Source organism: Anomaloglossus baeobatrachus, chromosome 2 (assembly GCF_048569485.1).
Source record: "Anomaloglossus baeobatrachus isolate aAnoBae1 chromosome 2, aAnoBae1.hap1, whole genome shotgun sequence".
NCBI classification, from domain to species: Eukaryota; Metazoa; Chordata; class Amphibia; order Anura; family Aromobatidae; genus Anomaloglossus; species Anomaloglossus baeobatrachus.
In genome coordinates, this window is record NC_134354.1 from 96,148,584 (window position 1) to 96,168,020 (window position 19,437).

At 45.3% G+C, this 19,437-nt stretch overlaps 1 protein-coding gene across 1 annotated transcript in view; it reads right to left on the reverse strand.

Moving 5' to 3' along the window:
* LOC142291008 (transient receptor potential cation channel subfamily V member 1-like) overlaps nucleotides 1-19,437 on the reverse strand; it is a 218,308-nt gene that overhangs the window by 171,278 nt on the left and 27,593 nt on the right. The window lies entirely within an intron of this gene.

Sequence of the window (19,437 nt, forward strand, 5' to 3'; positions counted from 1 at the left end):
TATATTAGAGGAAGATGGGACAATGACGCTTCACCACTTCTGTTTACCCACTACCTGTGAGTCACCTGCGCAGGAGCAGCAGCTGTCAGGTGTATACAATGGTAAATCAACATCAGCACTTAAGGCCCCGTCACACTAAGCAACATCGCTAGTAACATCGCTGCTAACGAACAACTTTTGTGACGTTGCTAGCGATGTTGCTGTGTGTGACATCCAGCAACAACCTGGCCCCTGCTGTGAGGTCGTTGGTTGTTGCTGAATGTCCTGGGCCATTTTTTAGTTGTTGCTGTCCTGCTGTGAAGCACAGATCGCTGTGTGTGACAGCGACAGAGCAACAACTGAATGTGCAGGCAGCAGGAGCCGGCTTCTGCGGAGGCTGGTAACCAATGTAAACATCGGGTAACCAAGAAGCCCTGTCCTTAGTTACCCGATATTTACCTTTGTTACCAGCCACCGCTGCTCTCACTGTCAGTGCCGGCTCCTGCTCTGTGCACATGTAGCTGCAGGACACATCGGGTTAATTAACCCGATGTGTGCTGTAGCTAGGAGAGCAAGGAGCCAGCGCTAAGCAGTGTGCGCTGCTCCCTGCTCTGTGCACATTTAGCTGCAGCACACATCGGGTAATTAACCCGATGTGTGCTGTAACTAGGAGAGCAGGGAGCCAGCGCTAAGCATTGTGCGCTGCTCCCTGCTCTGTGCACATTTAGCTGCAGCACACATTGGGTAATTAACCCGATGTGTGCTGTAACTAGGAGAGCAGGGAGCCAGCGCTCAGTGTGCGCTGCTCCCTCTTCTCTGCACGTGTAGCTCCGTGCACTGGTAACCAAGGTAAATATCGGGTTGGTTACCCGATATTTACCTTAGTTACCAAGCGCAGCATCTTTCATGCGGCGCTGGGGGCTGGTCACTGGTTGCTGGTGAGCTCACCAGCAACTCGTGTAGCGACGCTCCAGCGATCCCTGCCAGGTCAGGTTGCTGGTGGGATCGCTGGAGCGTCGCAGTGTGACATCTCACCAGCAACCTCCTAGCAACTTACCAGCGATCCCTATCGTTGTTGGGATCGCTGGTAAGTTGCTTAGTGTGACTGGACCTTAAGAGGCACATTACTGCAGACTGTTTAAGTTTAAAGAGATTGTTCAGTCCTTGATTTTTTCCAAAAGCTCAGAATTCTCTAAAATTCTAAACTAAGTAATGCTTACTTTGCCAATGCCATCCATTTTCAAAACAAGGTTTCCCATGCATCACCAATAGATTCTGTTTACCATTTTCTATCAATGATTTGTCTACACAACATGTAAACACTGCAGCCAATCACTGGCTGCAGCGGTGACCACATTATTTATAGGGCTTCTGAAGTACAGTTAGGTCCAGAAATATTTGGACAGTGACACAATTTTCGCGAGTTGGGCTCTGCATGCCACCACATTGGATTTGAAATGAAACCTCTACAACAGAATTCAAGTGCAGATTGTAACGTTTAATTTGAAGGTTTGAACAAAAATATCTGATAGAAATTGTAGGAATTGTACACATTTCTTTACAAACACTCCACATTTTAGGAGGTCAAAAGTAATTGGACAAATAAACCAAACCCAAACAAAATATTTTTATTTTCAATATTTTGTTGCGAATCCTTTGGAGGCAATCACTGCCTTAAGTCTGGAACCCATGGACATCACCAAACGCTGGGTTTCCTCCTTCTTAATACTTTGCCAGGCCTTTACAACCGCAGCCTTAAGGTCTTGCTTGTTTGTGGGTCTTTCCATCTTAAGTCTGGATTTGAGCAAGTGAAATGCATGCTCAATTGGGTTAAGATCTGGTGATTGACTTGGCCATTGCAGAATGTTCCACTTTTTTGCACTCATGAACTCCTGGGTAGCTTTGGCTGTATGCTTGGGGTCATTGTCCATCTGTACTATGAAGCGCCGTCCGATCAACTTTGCGGCATTTGGCTGAATCTGGGCTGAAAGTATATCCCGGTACACTTCAGAATTCATCCGGCTACTCTTGTCTGCTGTTATGTCATCAATAAACACAAGTGACCCAGTGCCATTGAAAGCCATGCATGCCCATGCCATCACGTTGCCTCCACCATGTTTTACAGAGGATGTGGTGTGCCTTGGATCATGTGCCGTTCCCTTTCTTCTCCAAACTTTTTTCTTCCCATCATTCTGGTACAGGTTGATCTTTGTCTCATCTGTCCATAGAATACTTTTCCAGAACTGAGCTGGCTTCATGAGGTGTTTTTCAGCAAATTTAACTCTGGCCTGTCTATTTTTGGAATTGATGAATGGTTTGCATCTAGATGTGAACCCTTTGTATTTAGTTTCATGGAGTCTTCTCTTTACTGTTGACTTAGAGACAGATACACCTACTTCACTGAGAGTATTCTGGACTTCTGTTGATGTTGTGAACGGGTTCTTCTTCACCAAAGAAAGTATGCGGCGATCATCCACCACTGTTGTCATCCGTGGACGCCCAGGCCTTTTTGAGTTCCCAAGCTCACCAGTCAATTCCTTTTTTCTCAGAATGTACCCGACTGTTGATTTTGCTACTCCAAGCATGTCTGCTATCTCTCTGATGGATTTTTTCTTTTTTTTTCAGCCTCAGGATGTTCTGCTTCACCTCAATTGAGAGTTCCTTAGACCGCATGTTGTCTGGTCACAGCAACAGCTTCCAAATGCAAAACCACACAACTGTAATCAACCCCAGACCTTTTAACTACTTCATTGATTACAGGTTAACGAGGGAGATGCCTTCAGAGTTAATTGCAGCCCTTAAGCGGGCTTTACACGCTACGACATCGCTAATGCGGAGTCGTTGGGGTCACGGATTTTGTGACGCACATCCGGCCGCATTAGCGATGCCGTTGCGTGTGACATCGATAAGCGATTTTGCATCGTTGCAAAACCGTGCAAAATCGCTAATCGGCGACACGGGGGTCCATTCCCAATTATCGTTACTGCAGCAGTAACGAGGTTGTTCGTCGCTCCTGCGGCAGCACACATCGCTGCGTGTGACGCCGCAGGAGCGAGGAAGCTCTCCCTACCAGCCTCCCGGCCGCTATGAGGAAGGAAGGAGGTGGGCAGGATGTTACGTCCCGCTCATCTCCGCCCCTCCGCTGCTATTGGGCGGCGGTTCAGTGACGTTTCAGTGACGTCGCTGTGACGCCGCACGGACCGCCCCCTTAGAAAGGAGGCGGTTCGCCGGTCACAGCGACGTCGCCGGACAGGTAAGTATGTGTGACGGCTGTGGGCGATGTTGTGCGGCACGGGCAGCGATATGCCCGTGTCGCGCAACAGATGGGGGCGGGTACCCACACTAGCGATATCGGGACCGATATCGCAGTGTGTAAAGTAGCCTTTAGAGTCCCTTGTCCAATTACTTTTGGTCCCTTGAAAAAGAGGCTATGCATTACAGAGCTATGATTCCTAAACCCTTTCTCCGACTTGGATGTGAAAACTCTCATATTGCAGCTGGGAGTGTGCACTTTCAGCCCATATTATATATATAATTGTATTTCTGAACATGTTTTTGTAAACAGCTAAAATAACAAAACTTGTGGGTCCAAATATTTCTGGACCTAACTGTAGTTTCCAAAGATGCTAAGGGCACTTATTCAAAAATCTTGAGTACAAAGGCTACTCAAACTTAGTAGTTTGTTTGGAACAGTGTACTCTTTCTTTTATTTGGCGACATGTAAGCAAACAGTATGAAAATTGGCAAGCCATGTGTTTTGGTCTCACATGAAGAGACATTTTGGGGAACATGTCCCCTTCTTCATACATGGCTAAGTTTTAGCTTAGATATGGGTGTTGTTGGAAGTATGGATTGTACTAGTCCTTGTGTAATTGACAGATAATTCTAATTGAGGGCATCTGCCATTGACTAATATCCATGCCCTGCCTTAACAAAAGCTTAGGCTTCTGTTCTGTCTCTCCATCATGCTTTGATGAGATTGGCGGCTGATTTTGATTCAACACATGCAAAATGACAACAAACTCCAAGCAGCCAACATTCATATGGGACTGCAATAAAATAACACTTCTTCAGTGATCCTGCTAGTCCTTTTTAGCGGTTGTGATCACATCTCCTCCATAGGTCACATGCCGACTATGCTGCTATCACCATTAAGGACAGTGATTAGCAGCAGCAGTGATGTGATGGTAGTTGGAACATCTTCACTGCAGAACTGCTATCAAGGACCAGCGGACCATAAAAGTGGCAGTGCTAGAATGGCAGGGGATTTACTAGGTAAGTATATGATAGTTACATAGGTTGAAAAAAAACCTAGGTCCATCTAGTTCACCCTTCCTCCACCAATTATATATTTTTTCACTAAGTCACTTATACCCAACAATGTTATGTGTACTGAATAAATCATCCAGCCCTTTTTTAACAGCTGCTATAGTATCTGCCATTACTACCTCTTGTGGTAGGGCATTCCACAGTCTGACTGCTCTAACTGTAAAGAATCCTTTCCTATTTAGCTACCGGAATCGCTTTTCTTCCACTTGAAGTGAATGCCCCCTGGGCCTTAGTATTGTCTTTTGAAGGAATAAGTCAAATGCAATGATTTTTTTTTTTTTTTATTTTAGCACATCCCCAGATTTTTGGCCTGTTTAAATTATGGACACCCATTTAAAGCCTTAAAAACCTTCAACATGGCATCATAAGACCTAAAACCAGATTATTTACCACACTTCATGTCCTCTTCTCCTTTGACCTTTATCTATCTGCTATGTGTGGGTGACAGTCACCGATCCCGCAGCTGCTGCTGTGTGTGCTATAGAGATACAGTGCAATCTACACAGCGCTTTAGGGATGGATTAGAGACTACTGGTTATTTCAGCCCTTTTCAGGGCTGGTTTACAGGTGTTCATAGCCATAGCTGCTAGCAGGATTAGAAAGTGAGGCTTCTTTTGCTGTCCTGCTACCTACAGCACCCATGCATTCTACCCACCTGCCCAATTTTGCCACGCTATTTTATTTCCCCAAAAAGCTGACACTTTTTGAGGCATCCTAAAAGTGTCTGGAATACTAAGTTAGTGTTCCTTTGCTGTCCAGTGACCCACAGCATCCGTGCATTCTACCCACCTGCCCATTTTTGCCACGCTATTTTATTTCCTCGAAGAGCTGACACTTTTTGGGGCATCCTAAAAGTGTCTGGAATACTAAGTTAGTGTTCCTATGCTGTCCAGTGACCAACAGCACCCGTGCATTCTACCCACCTGCCCAGTTTTTGCTACGCAATTCTAATTGCAAACTGTGCTGCCACTGTTAGGGGTATACTAAAATTGACTGGGATAGTCAGTGTTGGTTCTTCAGCTGTCAATAAAGCTAGACCACCTCTGCATTGTACACACCTGTCCATTTTTGCTACGCAATTCTAATTGCAAACTGTGCTGCCACTGTTAGGGGCATACTAAAATTGACTGGGATAGTCAGTGTTGGTTCTTCAGCTGTCAATAAAGCTAGACCACCTCTGCATTGTACACACCTGTCCATTTTTGCTACGCAATTCTAATTGCAAACTGTGCTGCCACTGTTAGGGGCATACTAAAATTGTCTGGGATAGTCAGTGTTGGTTTTTCAGCTGTCAATAAAGCTAGACCACCTCGGCAATCTACACCACGTCTCCATTTTTGCTACCACATTTTAAGTGTCCCATCTTGTTGCTAACAAAATGAGTGGCAAAAGGACAGATGCTGGTGGAAAGGGGAACAGGCATGTTAGAAAAGGAAAAAAAGTTTGTGTCTGTGGGATAGGTGGGAAAGCTACATTAACATCTGCTGAGGAAAGGCCACCTTCCAGCAAAAGTAAGATGTGTACTACTTTCCGTGGACAATTGGATTTGCTACCTTTTTTATGGAACCGAACAACTGTAACAAAAGGTAAATGATGCACAAAAAAAGAACATACTTGAATGGATCTCAAGTGCTCCAACAAGTGGCCTCTCCTCCACCTCAACTTCAACATCCAAACAACAACAGTCCTCTGAGTTGTCAACCCAATTGCACTTGCTTTCTCCCAGCTCTCAGGTCTCCACCCGCCCTGCAGAGTATGGTGTAACAGAGATGGCTGAGTCTGCAGAGCTGTTCAGTCACACTATAGCCTGGGAATCAGAGGTCTGCTCCCAAGCTACAGTGACTACAGAACAGGAAATGGTCTGCAATGATGCCTAGAAGCTTTGTGAGTCAGATTCAGGCCCTGATGACCACGTTTCTGAGTATAATGTGGACCATCATTCCCAAACTGTAACACCTGTTGGTGGAGACAATGAGGAACATACTGATGATGATGAGACGCAGATACCTGATTGGGATGACAACTTAACTATTCAGTCAGGCCAGGAAGAGGTTAGGTCTGAGGACGAGGGGAGTGCAAACACAACGCTTGATGATGAAGCTCTAGATCCCACTTACTGTCAATCCACAGTCAGGTACTCGAGGAGGTCACCAGAGGCGGTGGAGGAGGATGCGACTGACGACGAAGTTACCTTGCACCTTCCTGGACAGAGTCGGAGTACTGGAAGCACGTCAACAACTGCATCCTCAGCCACAACTCTGCCTCTGAGCACAAGTCGGGGTGGCTCTGCAGGCCACATCGGCTCTAAGCCTTGCCTAGCCTGGTCCTTTTTTGACATCGCAAAGGATCTCCCAAATCATGTGATCTGTAAGATTTGTCACCAATCTATAAGTAGAGGCCAAAACCTCACTAGTTTGACAACTTCTTCCATGAATAACAAGCATAAGTCCCAGTGGGAAGCTCACCGTGCTACAATGCGGCCTAGCGGAGCGGGCCAACCACTGTCTGCCCCTTCAAGTGCATCTGCGCGCTCTTCATCCTCTATGACTGTGGGGACAGCTGTCACACATGTTTTTCCACGCAGACCTTCCACCTCTTTAACCGCAAAAGGCAGTTTGCTTGCAGGTCGTCAGTTGTTTTGGAAGGGGAAACAATTGCTGGTGTAGAGCTCTTTCAGACATCAAGAGCACAAACTTTGGATGAAGGCAACATCATATCTCCGCCTGCACTTTCCTGACACACCTGCAGTTTGCCAGGGACACCCTACTCAACACCGTCTCCACACAGCAGCCAGATCTCGGTCCCTCAGATGTGGACAAATAAAAGGCCATTTCCTCCGAGCCATGACAAAGCTGAGAGGTTGACTTTCACCCTCTGTAAGCTCCTGGCTACCGAAATGCTGCCTTTCCGCCTGGTGGACACGGAGGATTTTCGAGACCTTATGACAGTCGCAGTGCCCCAGTACCAGATGCCCAGTCGCCACTACTTCTCCAAAAAAGGTTTGCCTGCGCTACACCAGCATGTCGCACACAACATCACCGCTTCCTTGAGTGTGTGACAGGGTGCATTTCACCACCGATACTTGGACCAGTAAGCATGGACAGGGGCTTACATGTTGCTGACTGGGCACTGGGTAACTATGGTGAGAGATGGAGAAGGGTCTGCTGAACAAGTCTTGCTGTCCCCACGATGTGTGCGTCAATCCTCTGTATGTAGAAGTTCCTCCACTGCTTCTGCCTCCTCAACCTCGTCTGGGTCCTCCACCTCCGCCCCAAGCCTGCCTGGTCAGGCCACCCGCGTTGTAACTGCGCACAAGGAATCCCTCACACCTCCTTACTATGCTGGCAGCAGAGCTCAATGGCATCAGGCGGTCTTTACCTTGAAATGTCTTGGAAATAAGAGTCACGCAACTGAGGAGTTGTACCCACTCAACCTGCAGCCAGGGAAGGCCGTGTGCGACAATGCTGCAAACCTGGGTGCAGCCCTACACCGGGGCAAGGTGACACACGTGCCTTGTATGGCTCACGTGTTGAACCTTGCTGTCCAGCAATTTTTAACCCACTATCCTAGCCTATATGGGCTTCTGCACAGGGCACGGTCACTCTCTGCTCACTTCCGCCGTTCAACCGCAGCAGCTGACCGACTTGCATTGCTCCAGAAGTCTTTCGGCCTGCCGGTTCATCGCCTGAAATGCGATGTGCCGACACGCTGGAATTCGACTCTCCACATGTTGCAGTGACTGTGGCAGCACCGCCGAGCCCTGGTGCAATATGTTATGACGTATAGCCTGGGCCAACGAAATGCAGAGGTGGGGCAGATCACACTGCTGGAGTGGTCTCAGATCAAGGACATATGCACCCTTCTGCACAGTTTCGACAATGCGACGAATATGTTTAGCGCTGACAATGCCATTATCAGCATGACAATTCCAGTCATTTACATGCTGGAGCACACGCTAAACACTGTTTGGAATCAGGGGGTGGAACAAGAGGAAGGGGAGGAAGTACAGGAGGATTCATATGCACAAGGGATACCAACATCTACAAGGTCCAGACGTTCAGCATCACCAAGGCGGCAGGCATGGGACGGTGGGGGAGAGGGATTAACAAGGGCGCATGGTAGCAGCCAAAATGTTGAGGAAGGTGCAGGAGACCAGGAAGAAATGGAGGACGAACTGTCGATGGGCATGGAAGACTCAGCAGATGAGGGAGACCTTGGTCAAATTTCGGTTGAACGAGGTTGGGGGGAGATGTCAGAGGAAGAAAGCACGGTTATCACCTCGCCGCCACAAACACAGCGAAGACTTGGTCCGCATGGATGCGCAAGACACATGAGCGCCTTCTTGCTGCACTACCTACAACATGAACCTCGGATTGTGTGAATTAGAAGTAATGATGACTACTGGGTTCCCACACTATTAGATCCCCGGTACAAGTCCAAATTTGGCGAAATAATTCCAGCCATAGAAAGGGACACACTTATGCAGGAGTATCAGCAGAAGCTGTTACTCAATCTTAGCTCGGCTTTTCCACCAAACACCAGTGGGGCACGGAGTGAATCTCCCAGTTGTGACTTGCCAAGCATGTGACTGTCTCGTCATTATCAGTCAAACCGTACCAGCAACACCGTATCTGGAGCTGGTAACAGCAATTTTATGGAATCGTTTCATAATTTTTTTAGACCATCCAATGCAAGGCCACAAGAGACAAGAAGTCTGCCACATAGTCAACGGCTGGAGAGGATGATACAGGAGTATCTCCAAATGAACATCGATGCCATGACTTTGCAACTGGAGCCTTGCTCATTTTGGGCTTCAAATCTTGAAAAATGGCCTGAGCTCTCCAGTTACGCCTTGGAGATCTTGTTGTGTCCTGCAGCCAGCGTTGTCTCTGAACGTGTCTTCAGTGCTGCTGGGTGTGTGCTGACAGAAAAGCGCACGCGTCTGTCTAGTGACAATGTGGACAGACTAACGTTCATCAAGATGAACAAGTCATGGATCCGCAAGGACTTTACTACCCCTGTGTCATCCTGGGGAGAGTAAAGGCTGGCGTATTTTTGACTGTGTTTGATGCAAATCTACCTGTCAAGTTTGCAACTGGAGCACAAGTGATGCCACTGAAGTGGTGTCTGTGTGGCCCAATTTTTGGAAAAAAGGGAGTCTCTGCTTGGAGTCCCCTTGCTGTGTTTTTAAAAAAGAGCCAAGATGAACAAGTCATGGATCAGCAAGGACTTTGCTACCTACCCCGCCGGTGTTATCCTGGGGACAGTTAAGGCTGGCTTATTTTTGACTGTGCTTGATGCAAATCTACCTGTCAAGTTTGCAACTGGGGCACAAGTGATGCCACTGAAGTGGTGTCTGTGGGGCCCAATTTTTGGAAAAAAGGGAGACTCTGCTTTGAGTCCCCTTGCTGTGTTTTACATGATTTTAGAAGGGCGTGCCATGCCTATATCTGTGTCTCCTCCTCTTTTTCCTCATCCAGCTGTTTTGTTTTCGCATGAGTATATGTCCTTGTCACTTTTCCATGTGTTTGTGGTGTCTTGGGAGTTGTTTGTCACCTTTTGGACACCTTTGAAGGTGTTTTCTAGGTGTTTTTATCTGTTTGTGTTTGCCTCCCATTGTTTTCAATGTTCGAGAGGGTTCGTCGAACGGTTTGATGAACCGAACCGAACTCGAGCCTTCAGAGGCTCGCTCATCTCTACTCATAAATACAGCTAAAATCTGTCTTGATTATAGCAAAACAGACCGCCAATTCACTGAGAGATCATGATATAGCTATTTATATAAGTCTATAGTAGGGGAGTAGAATGAAACTGCAGTGTGAGAGAGATAAACATGTACAAAAATGGTGGTACTGCTCTATAGTATGTCTTTTATCTCGCCCAGTGCTGGATTCATAGCTACACTACTTAGTGCCACTTCATGATTTCCTTCATGCTGCCGCTGCTGCTTGTGAATATGTGCTGCAGAGACAAGAGAGAGCAAGAATGCTTCAGAAACCTGTGTGCTGTGCATGAGAAACATCATAACAGTCAGGCTTCACCTGATAGCTCAGAGACAACTGTCAATTAGGATAAGTCCACATTGAACAACATATGGAATTTCTGCAACTAATTTTCCATGTGAATATCTGCCCAATAATATGAGTAAAATTGGTAGTATTTAACTGTAGCATAGATTGATAGGCTGAGGATGTCAAATCTCTTTAATGTGTGAATGAGATTGATTTAAAAATGATCTATAATGCTGGTACCTTAATACTCTGCAGTTTTTTCCAGATGAACATACTGCAGCAAATATGCACCATGTGGATGTGCCCTTTAGAGATAGGGAAAACTGCAGAAGCAAAGTCATACAATGGCCAGAGAGAATGTTATACTTCATGTGCAAGCATATCAGCTTATTCTGAAATGTCACCTGAAATGACAGGTACGCTTTATGGTAACATAGACACAGCATGGAACAAGGGCGAATCAAGCATGAAAATCCAACTCAATTTGTACGTCTGTTCTTTCTCCCAGAATGAGATTTTCTTTTCTTCTTGTCTACATATGTGCATGTTAATGCTTTCTATTTTACAAAGACATTGCTTTAAGGGGGCTTTACACGCAGCAAAGCAGCCGCCCCCACCTTTTGTGCATCACGGGCAAATCGCAGCCCGTGGTGCACAATATCGCTAGGACCCGTCACACCAACTTATCTTCCTAGCGACGTCGCTGTGGCCGGCGAACAACCTCTTTTCTAAGGGGGCGGTTCGTGCGGCGTCACAGCGACTTCACACAGCGGCCCGCCAATAGAAGCGGAGGGGCGGAGAGCAGCCGCATGAAAGTCACACCCACCTCGTTGCCGGAGGAAGCAGGTACGGTGTTGTTCGTCGTTCCTGGGGAGTGACACGTAGCAATGTGTGATGGCTCAGGAACGACGAACAACCTGTGTCCAGCACCAGCAACGATATTTGGGAAATGGACGACATGTCAACAATCAACGATTTGGTGAGTATTTTGCACCGTTAGCGGTCGCTCATATGTGTCACACGCAACGATGTCGCTAATGAGGCCGGATGTGCGTTACGAATTCCATGACCCCAACGACATCTCGTTAGCAATGTCGTTGCGTGTAACGGGGTCTTTAGGTTAATACTATTCACTATTACAAGCAGAGGCTTAAGGCAAATATGTAGAGGCATAATCTGCAGGTAAATAGCATTTATATCATGTTTGTCTGGCGCAGTGGTCTAGGACTGCCCCCCAGAGTCACTATATGTAAACCACAAAAGTGGAGAAAATTATAGCAGAAATGTTCTCCAACTCATGACTAGAGAACATTTTGTGACACTGGCAAATCTCTAGTGGACTCAAGGCTGGAATATAGAATGAATTCTCCCAACCCAACGTCTGACATTTTATTTGGATTGGCATGGTGATGAAGAAGTATTTATATGTACAGAAAAATGCGGCACCACCCTTCATTAGCAGCAAATGTACAGTGGCAACCGAAAGTTTTGCATATAGTGATTACTTCTGTCTGGTTGCTGTGATGCCATTTTCCTGTTGATTTTAGTGAACCGCAAAGAAATGGTTGTCAGCTCTAAAGGGTGCTTTACACGCTGTGACATCGCTAGCGATAGCTAGCAATGTCGTGCGCGATAGCACCCGCCCCCGTCGCTTGTGCGACATTTGGTGCTCGCTGCCGCAGCGAACACTATCGCTACGGCAGCATCACACGCACATACCTTGTCAGCGACGTTGCTGTGACCACCAAACAATCCATCCCTCAAGGGGGAGGTGTGTTTAGCGTCATAGCGACGTCACTGCGGGGTCACTAAGCGGCCGGCCAATAGAAGCGGAGGGGCAGAGATGAGCGGGACGTAACATCCCGCCCACCTCCTTCCTTCCTCATTGCCGGTGGACGCAGGTAAGGAGATGTTTGTCGCTTCTGCGGTGTCACAAACAGCGATGTGTGCTGCCGCAGGAATGACAAACAACCTCGTTACTCACCTGACAACAATATTTGGTGTTTGGACGACCTCTCCAACATCAACGATTTTTACCACTTTTGCGATCAATGTAGGTCACTCGTACGTGTTACACGCTGCGATGTCGCTAACGACGCCGAATGTGCGTCACAAACACCTTGACCCCGACGATATATCGTTAGCGATATCGCAGCGTGTAAAGCACCCTTAAGAATGAAAATTGTGCTTGACATAGCTTTATCCTTTTATGTGTTAGTGTTTTATATTTTCTTGGCCAAATGATTTTCACATTTTGTCATGGGTACTCTAATTTTGCCTAATATTTTTTTTTTTTTGTTTGTCTGTTTTTCGGATAAAACATGGCAAAGTCAAAGACATATTTATCACCTGATGTCAGGAAGCTTATTATTCTGAGAGTGAAGTCAGGCAAAAGCCATAAAGAGGAATATGGAATTCAACTGCTCTCAGAGTAACATATCTAATAACTTCAACTTCATCTGTTCTTTATGTTGCAGAGATGTTATTCCAGCTCTGTCGAGTTAGAAGCCATTCTGGGGAGGCTGGAAGTTAAGAGATTCGTGAGACTCCCTTATATCCACCAGATACTATTGAGATGGATGCTGGAGTCCCGTGAGTCCCTGCATGTACTGTAAGGCGGGCTTCGCACGTTGCGACATCGCAAGCCGATGCTGCGATGTCGCACGCGATAGTCCCCGCCCCCGTCGCAGGTACGATATCTTGTGATAGCTGGCGTAGCGAAAATTATCGCTACGCCAGCTTCACATGCACTCACCTGCCCTGCGACCGTCGCTCTGTCCGGCGACCCGCCTCCTTCCTAAGGGGGCAGGTTGTGCGGCGTCATAGCGACGTCACATGGCAGGCGGCCAAGAGCGGCGGAGGGGCGGAGATGAGCAGGATGTAAACATTCCTCCCACCTCCTTCCTTCCGTATAGCCGCCGGCGGCAGATAAGGTGAGGTTCCTCGCTCCTGCAGCGTAACACACAGCGATGTGTGCTGCCGCAGGAACGAGGAACAGCATCGTACCTGTCGCGGCAGCATAATTATGGAAAAGTCGGAGCCTGCAACGATGATACGATAACAACGCTTTTGCGCTCGTTAATCGTATCATCTAGAATTTACACACAACGATGTCGAAAGGGACGCCGGATGTGCGTTACTTTCGATTTGACCCAACCGACATCGCACGTGCGATGTTGCAACTTGCAAAGCCGCCCTAAGTGTTCTGCTTCAGTCTGATTTCTGTGAGAAATCTTTAGCTGTCATTATACTGGTATTTGGGGCTTTTAGATTTACTGCTCCTTGGGAAGAGGTGTGGTTGTAGTTCACGACCCTCTTAAAAAAATTAATATTGTTCTCCAGTTAAGAAAGGTTGGAGAATTCTGATCTAGAGTAAGGAATACTTACTATTCTCGCCAGCAAAGTTACAAAAATCCAGATGGAGGATCATTATGAATGTCATATAACGCTCTATTTAAACGAGTTAAAACACAAGATAATATGCAAAATATCTTAGTAGATTTGAACATCTGTTTTAATACAAGCATTTTTCACCAGATGATACAATAACATTTTCATACATTATTAAATAGATTAGACCTAATGAAGCTGGTATGATTATTTTTGAAAATCAATGTCAGAATGACTATATGATTCCAATATTTAAATATCTTTTATGAGCCCAGCTACAGATTGAGCAAATGCATATACAGTATCTGAGTGTATTCAGTCCCTGTCCACCCAGCCTCACTGACAGTTGCAGCTTGCACTGAGCAGAGGGAGATCTCAGCAGGGAGGAGGGACACTAATGAGCTGTCAATCATCCTGGGTGGGCGAAGATTGTATTAAACTTTACACCAGCCTTATTAGGTTATAATGGGTGCAGTTTGTATTGTGAAATCTGGTGACAGATGTGCTTTAAGGGATGATTTTGCACTGTCTGCTTAATAGGAGCTGTTGTATAGAGAAGGTGGGGTATCCTGAATTATAGCCAACTTCAGCTATACTAAATAGCAGTAATAACAGTGGGCACAGTGTGAGAAAAACAATTGATAGCTTAACAACTTTAGGTTTACAAAATAAGGAAGTATTACGCCCATTGTTACACATACTCCTTTTTTAAAAGACGGAACACATTTTCCATGCATGAAGGTTTCATGATATTTTTCCTAGGTCATAACTTAGGTCTTTCCTGTGCCATAGAAGCTTTTTGGGAGTATATGGAAAGTGTCCAGAAAGGTGCTCAACATGGTAAATTCATTGTTTTCTTTCCACAATTCATCTTTCATTAAGATATTTTATACAAGGAGATATCAGGATCCTAAGAATAGTGATATAAATGTTATTCACATGGGATGGGACAGATTAGTCATAAATTATGACTGTTATCAGGCATAGCAAAGGTTGAGTTGTTCTTTTCCTATATGGAATGTAATATCAAACTTCTTATACTATCTTTAACCCATTCAGCCCCCAGCAATTTTCGTTTTTTTGTTTTTCCTCCCCTTTTTCCAAGAGCCATAGCTTTTATATTATTCCGTCAATATGGTCATATGAGGGCTTGTTTCTGCTGTACGAATTGTACTTTTGAATGACATTATTCATTCTGCCCAATATTCTACTGGAAAATGTGATAAAATTTCTAATTGCTGTGAAATTGCAAAAAAAGTGCAATTGCATAATTGTTTTTCGGTTATTTTATTTTACTATGTTCACTATATGGTGAAACTGACCTGGCAGTATGAATCCCCAGGTCAGACCAACTTTTTAGATACCAAACATATATAGTTTTACTTTATTTAGTGGTGAAAAAAATTCAGAAGTTTGTAAAAAAAAAAATTAAAAATTGCGCTTTTGTCACCATTTTCCAAGACCCATAGCATCTCATTTTTTGTGATCTCAGGCCATGTGATAGCTTATTTTTTGCCTCTTGAGCTTTCGTTTTTTATTATACCATTCTTGGGTAGATGTGATGTATTGATCGCCTGATATTGCATGTTAATGCAATGTTGTGGCAACCAAAAAAACATAATTCCGGCGTTTTGAGTTTTTTTCTTATTACACCCTTTAATGATTATATTAATTGATTTTATATTTGGATAGATTGGGCATTTTGGAAAGCAGAGACACCAAATATCTGTATTTTTTTATTAAAAATTATTGTTTTATTTTCAATGGTGCAAAAGGGGGGTGATTTCAACTTATAGGTTTTTTTTATTTTTTCAAATTTTTAAAAGCTTTTTTTTTACATTTTTTATTGATTTTACTAGTATCCTTAGGGGACTTTATGATTGCACAGTCCAATCGCTTCTGCTGATTATTGCGATGCTTCAGTATCACTCTGCTCAGGAGAAATGCTTTTCTTTGAGTACCAGCACTCTGCCGGAAATCACAGAAAGTGAGTCATGACACGCTATCATTACAATAACTACAACAAACAAACTGCACATATAAGGCCCCAAATTAACCCTCAATAATTAATAATAATAATTAGTCGGTGGACCATAGCAACTGAAGTGCATGAAAAATATTTTATTTACAAATAGTGGCAGAAAAACATCATAAAACCATTTAAAATTGAGTAAAAAATTCACAAACAAAGAGGCAACCTTTCTAGATAACTGTACAATGAAGTCATACATTTATAGCATGATGCAATAATACCTGGTTATATAAAAATAGGTGTATGGTTATGCAGGATAGCACAATTATCTATACCACAATAAACTACCTGACCACCTGCCGTAGTTAGTGTGGGTGGTATGTAGAATACGGCCTAAATGTCTCCATAGAAGTGGATAGCCTGCCCATGTATTGCAAACACTGGGAGTGCAGGAAAAAAAATGCAATTAAAAATGCAGTCAATGTGCAGTGCAAAACATCATGCTGAGACTCCCAGTAAAGCATCCAAAAATAATGGGCCAGAAGGAACCATATGCTCACCAGTGCACCTTGCAACACCAGGGTAGGTAGGTCCAGAGAGGTGCCAGTGTCACATGTGTATGAGGCATGGTGAAGAGGGGGGCCTGGCTGGGCCCTGGGTAATTACTTATCTTTATTAAGCCCAGGGTCGGCTGGGTCCCCCTCTTCACTGGACCCTAGCTACAGCCGCAGTAGAGGGGCCTGGCAGTGTCGCTTCTGCCAGTACACATCGCTAATTTGCATTGCATGCAAATTAGTGATGTGTGCTGAAGGCAGGGTCAGTGGGGCAGAGCAGGCACCGGCGCATCATTCCGTGCAGCAGTTTGATGAGGTCATCACTTGGCGACTTCAACACACTGCTGCAGGAAAGCAGAGCCACGGAGGTGGCAAGGAGTCAGCAACCGATGGGGACAGGTAACCGCTTTGTCCAACAGACAGGATTGGGACAATCGCCGGGGTGGTGGAGGGGCCCCACTGACCCAGTTCCTGCCTTGCTTCAGCTGCATGTGCGTTGGAAGGCGCATATCCAGCTGAAATGCATCGCAGCTCAGAGAGGATGCCGCGTGACATGGGAACCAGGAAGGATGAGTAAAATGTTTGTTTTTTGTTCTTTTTGCGGCAAGTATGCCAGGAGGACCCAAGAAAAGGGACAGTAACCAGGATGGGTACATGTATACTAGAATGTGCCCAGGAGGGTGATATATATACACCAAGAGGCCTCCAGGATGGCCATATATTCCAGGATGGGGACAGATAAATGAGGATGGGGACATATATGCCAGGAGCAGCCCAAGGAGGGGACATACAATACAGACCAAAAGTTTGGACACACCTCATTCAAAGAGTCTTCTTTATTTTCAGGACTCTGAAAATTGTAGATTCACATTGAAGGCATCAGAGCTGGGAATTAACACATGTGGAATGAAATACTTAACAAATAAGTGTGAAACAACTGAAAATATGTCTTATACTCTAGGTTCTTCAAAGTAGCCACCTTTTGCTTTGATTACTGCTTTGCACACTCTTGGCATTCTCTTGATGAGCTTCAAGAGGTTGTCACCGGAAATGGTTTTCACTTCCCAGGTGTGCCACGTCAGGTTTAATAAGTGGTGTTTCTTGCCTTATAAATGGGGTTGGGACCATCAGTTGTGTTGTGCAGAAGTCTGGTGGATACACAGCTGATAGTCCTACTGAATAGACTGTTAGAATTTGTATTATGGCAAGAAATAAGCAGCTAAGTAAAGAAAAACGAATGGCCATCATTACTTTAAGAAATGAAGGTCAGTCAGTCTGAAAAATTGGGAAAATTTTGAAAGTGTCCCCAAATGCAGTGCCAAAAACCATCATACGCTACAAAGAAACTGGCTCACATGAGGACCGCCCCAGGAAAGAAAGACCAAGAGTCACCTCTGCTGCGGAGGATAAGTTTATCCAAGTCACAAGCCTCAGAAATCGCAGGTTAACAGCAGCTCAGATTAGAGACCAGGTCAATGCCACATAGAGTTCTAGCAGCAGACACATCTCTAGAACAACTGTTAAGAGCAGACTTTGTGCAGCAGGCCTTCATGGTAAAATAGCTGCTAGAAAACCACTGCTAAGGACAGGCAAAAAACAGAAGAGACTTGTTTGGGCTAAGGAACACAAGGAATGGACATTAGATGAGTGGAAATCTGTGCTTTGGTCTGATGAGTCCAAATTTGAGAACTTTGGATCCAACGCCGTGTCTTTGTGTGATGCAGAAAAGGTGAACGGATGGACTCTACATACCTGGTGACACTGTTGGGGATTTTTTCAAAATTGCAGGCATACGGAACCAGCATGGCTACCACAGCATCTTGCAGCATGCTATTCCATCTGGTTTGCGTTAAGTTTGACCATGATTTATTTTTCAACAGGACAATTACCCCAAACACACCTCCAGGGTGTGTAAGGGCTATTTGACTAAGAAGGAGAGTGATTGGGTGCTACGCCAGATGACCTGGCCTCTACAGTCACCAGACCTGAACCCAATCGAGATGGTTTGGGGGTGAGCTGGTCCGCAGAGTGAAGGCAAAAGGGACAACAAGTGCTAAGCATCTCTGGGAACTCCTTCAAGACTGTTGGAAGACCATTTCCGGTGACTACCTCTTGAAGCTCATCAAGAGAATGCCAAGAGTGTGCAAAGCAAGTAATCAAAGCAAAAGGTGGCTACTTTGAAGAACCTAGAATATAAGACATATTTTCAGTTGTTTCACACTTTTTTGTTAAGTATTTCATTCCACATGTGTTAATTCATAGTTTTGATGCCTTCAATGTGAATCTACAATTTTCAGAGTCCTGAAAATAAAGAAAACTCTTTGAATGAGAAGGTGTGTCCAAACGTTTGGTATGTACTATATATAGCAGGAGGAGGACATACATGCTAGGAAGTAGACAAATAAATGAGGATTGGCTCAGGAGAGGGACATATATACAAGGAGGGGAACATACATACCAGGAAGGGCCCAGGATGGGGACATATATATACCAGGAGGAGGACATATATACCAGGAAGATATTATACAGCGGGACAGTGTGTGTGGGCAGGAATTATACAGAGTGGCAGTGTGTGTGGGGAAATATACAGAGAGGCAGTGTGTGTGGTAGGATATTATAAAGAGGGCTAGCTTGTATGGGGGGATATTATATAGCGGAGCAGCGTATATGAGGGATATTATACAGAGGGGCAGTGTGTTGGGGGATATTATACCAAGGTTGTAGTGTGTGTGAGGGATATTATATAGAGAGGCAGTGTGTGTGGGGATATTATACAAAAGGGCAGTGTGGGAGAGATATAATGGAGAGACAGCTGTGTAGAAGGTTTATTATGGAGAGAGGTGATGTAGAAGGTATATTATGGAGAGAGGCAGTGAAGAAAGTGTATTATGGAGAGGAGCAGTGTAGAGAGTGTATTATGGAGAGGGGCGAACATATTGCTGGTGCAGCCGGGAAGTCTCACAGGGTCCCGGAGTATCAGGGGGCCCTTGCTGGCTGGTAAGCTTGAGGCTACAGGAGTCCCTTGGTCAGATTTCCCTGCTCACATGAAGCGTGCCGGGCAGGCAGCGATCCTGCAGCTCTGCACAGTGAAGACAGCAGAACACAGGTGTCTCTCCTCTGCTCCCTGCCCACTTTCTCTGTGACACATGCTTCTATGCCCTGATGTCATCAGTATGGCGTGCACCTGTGTCATTTGAAAAGT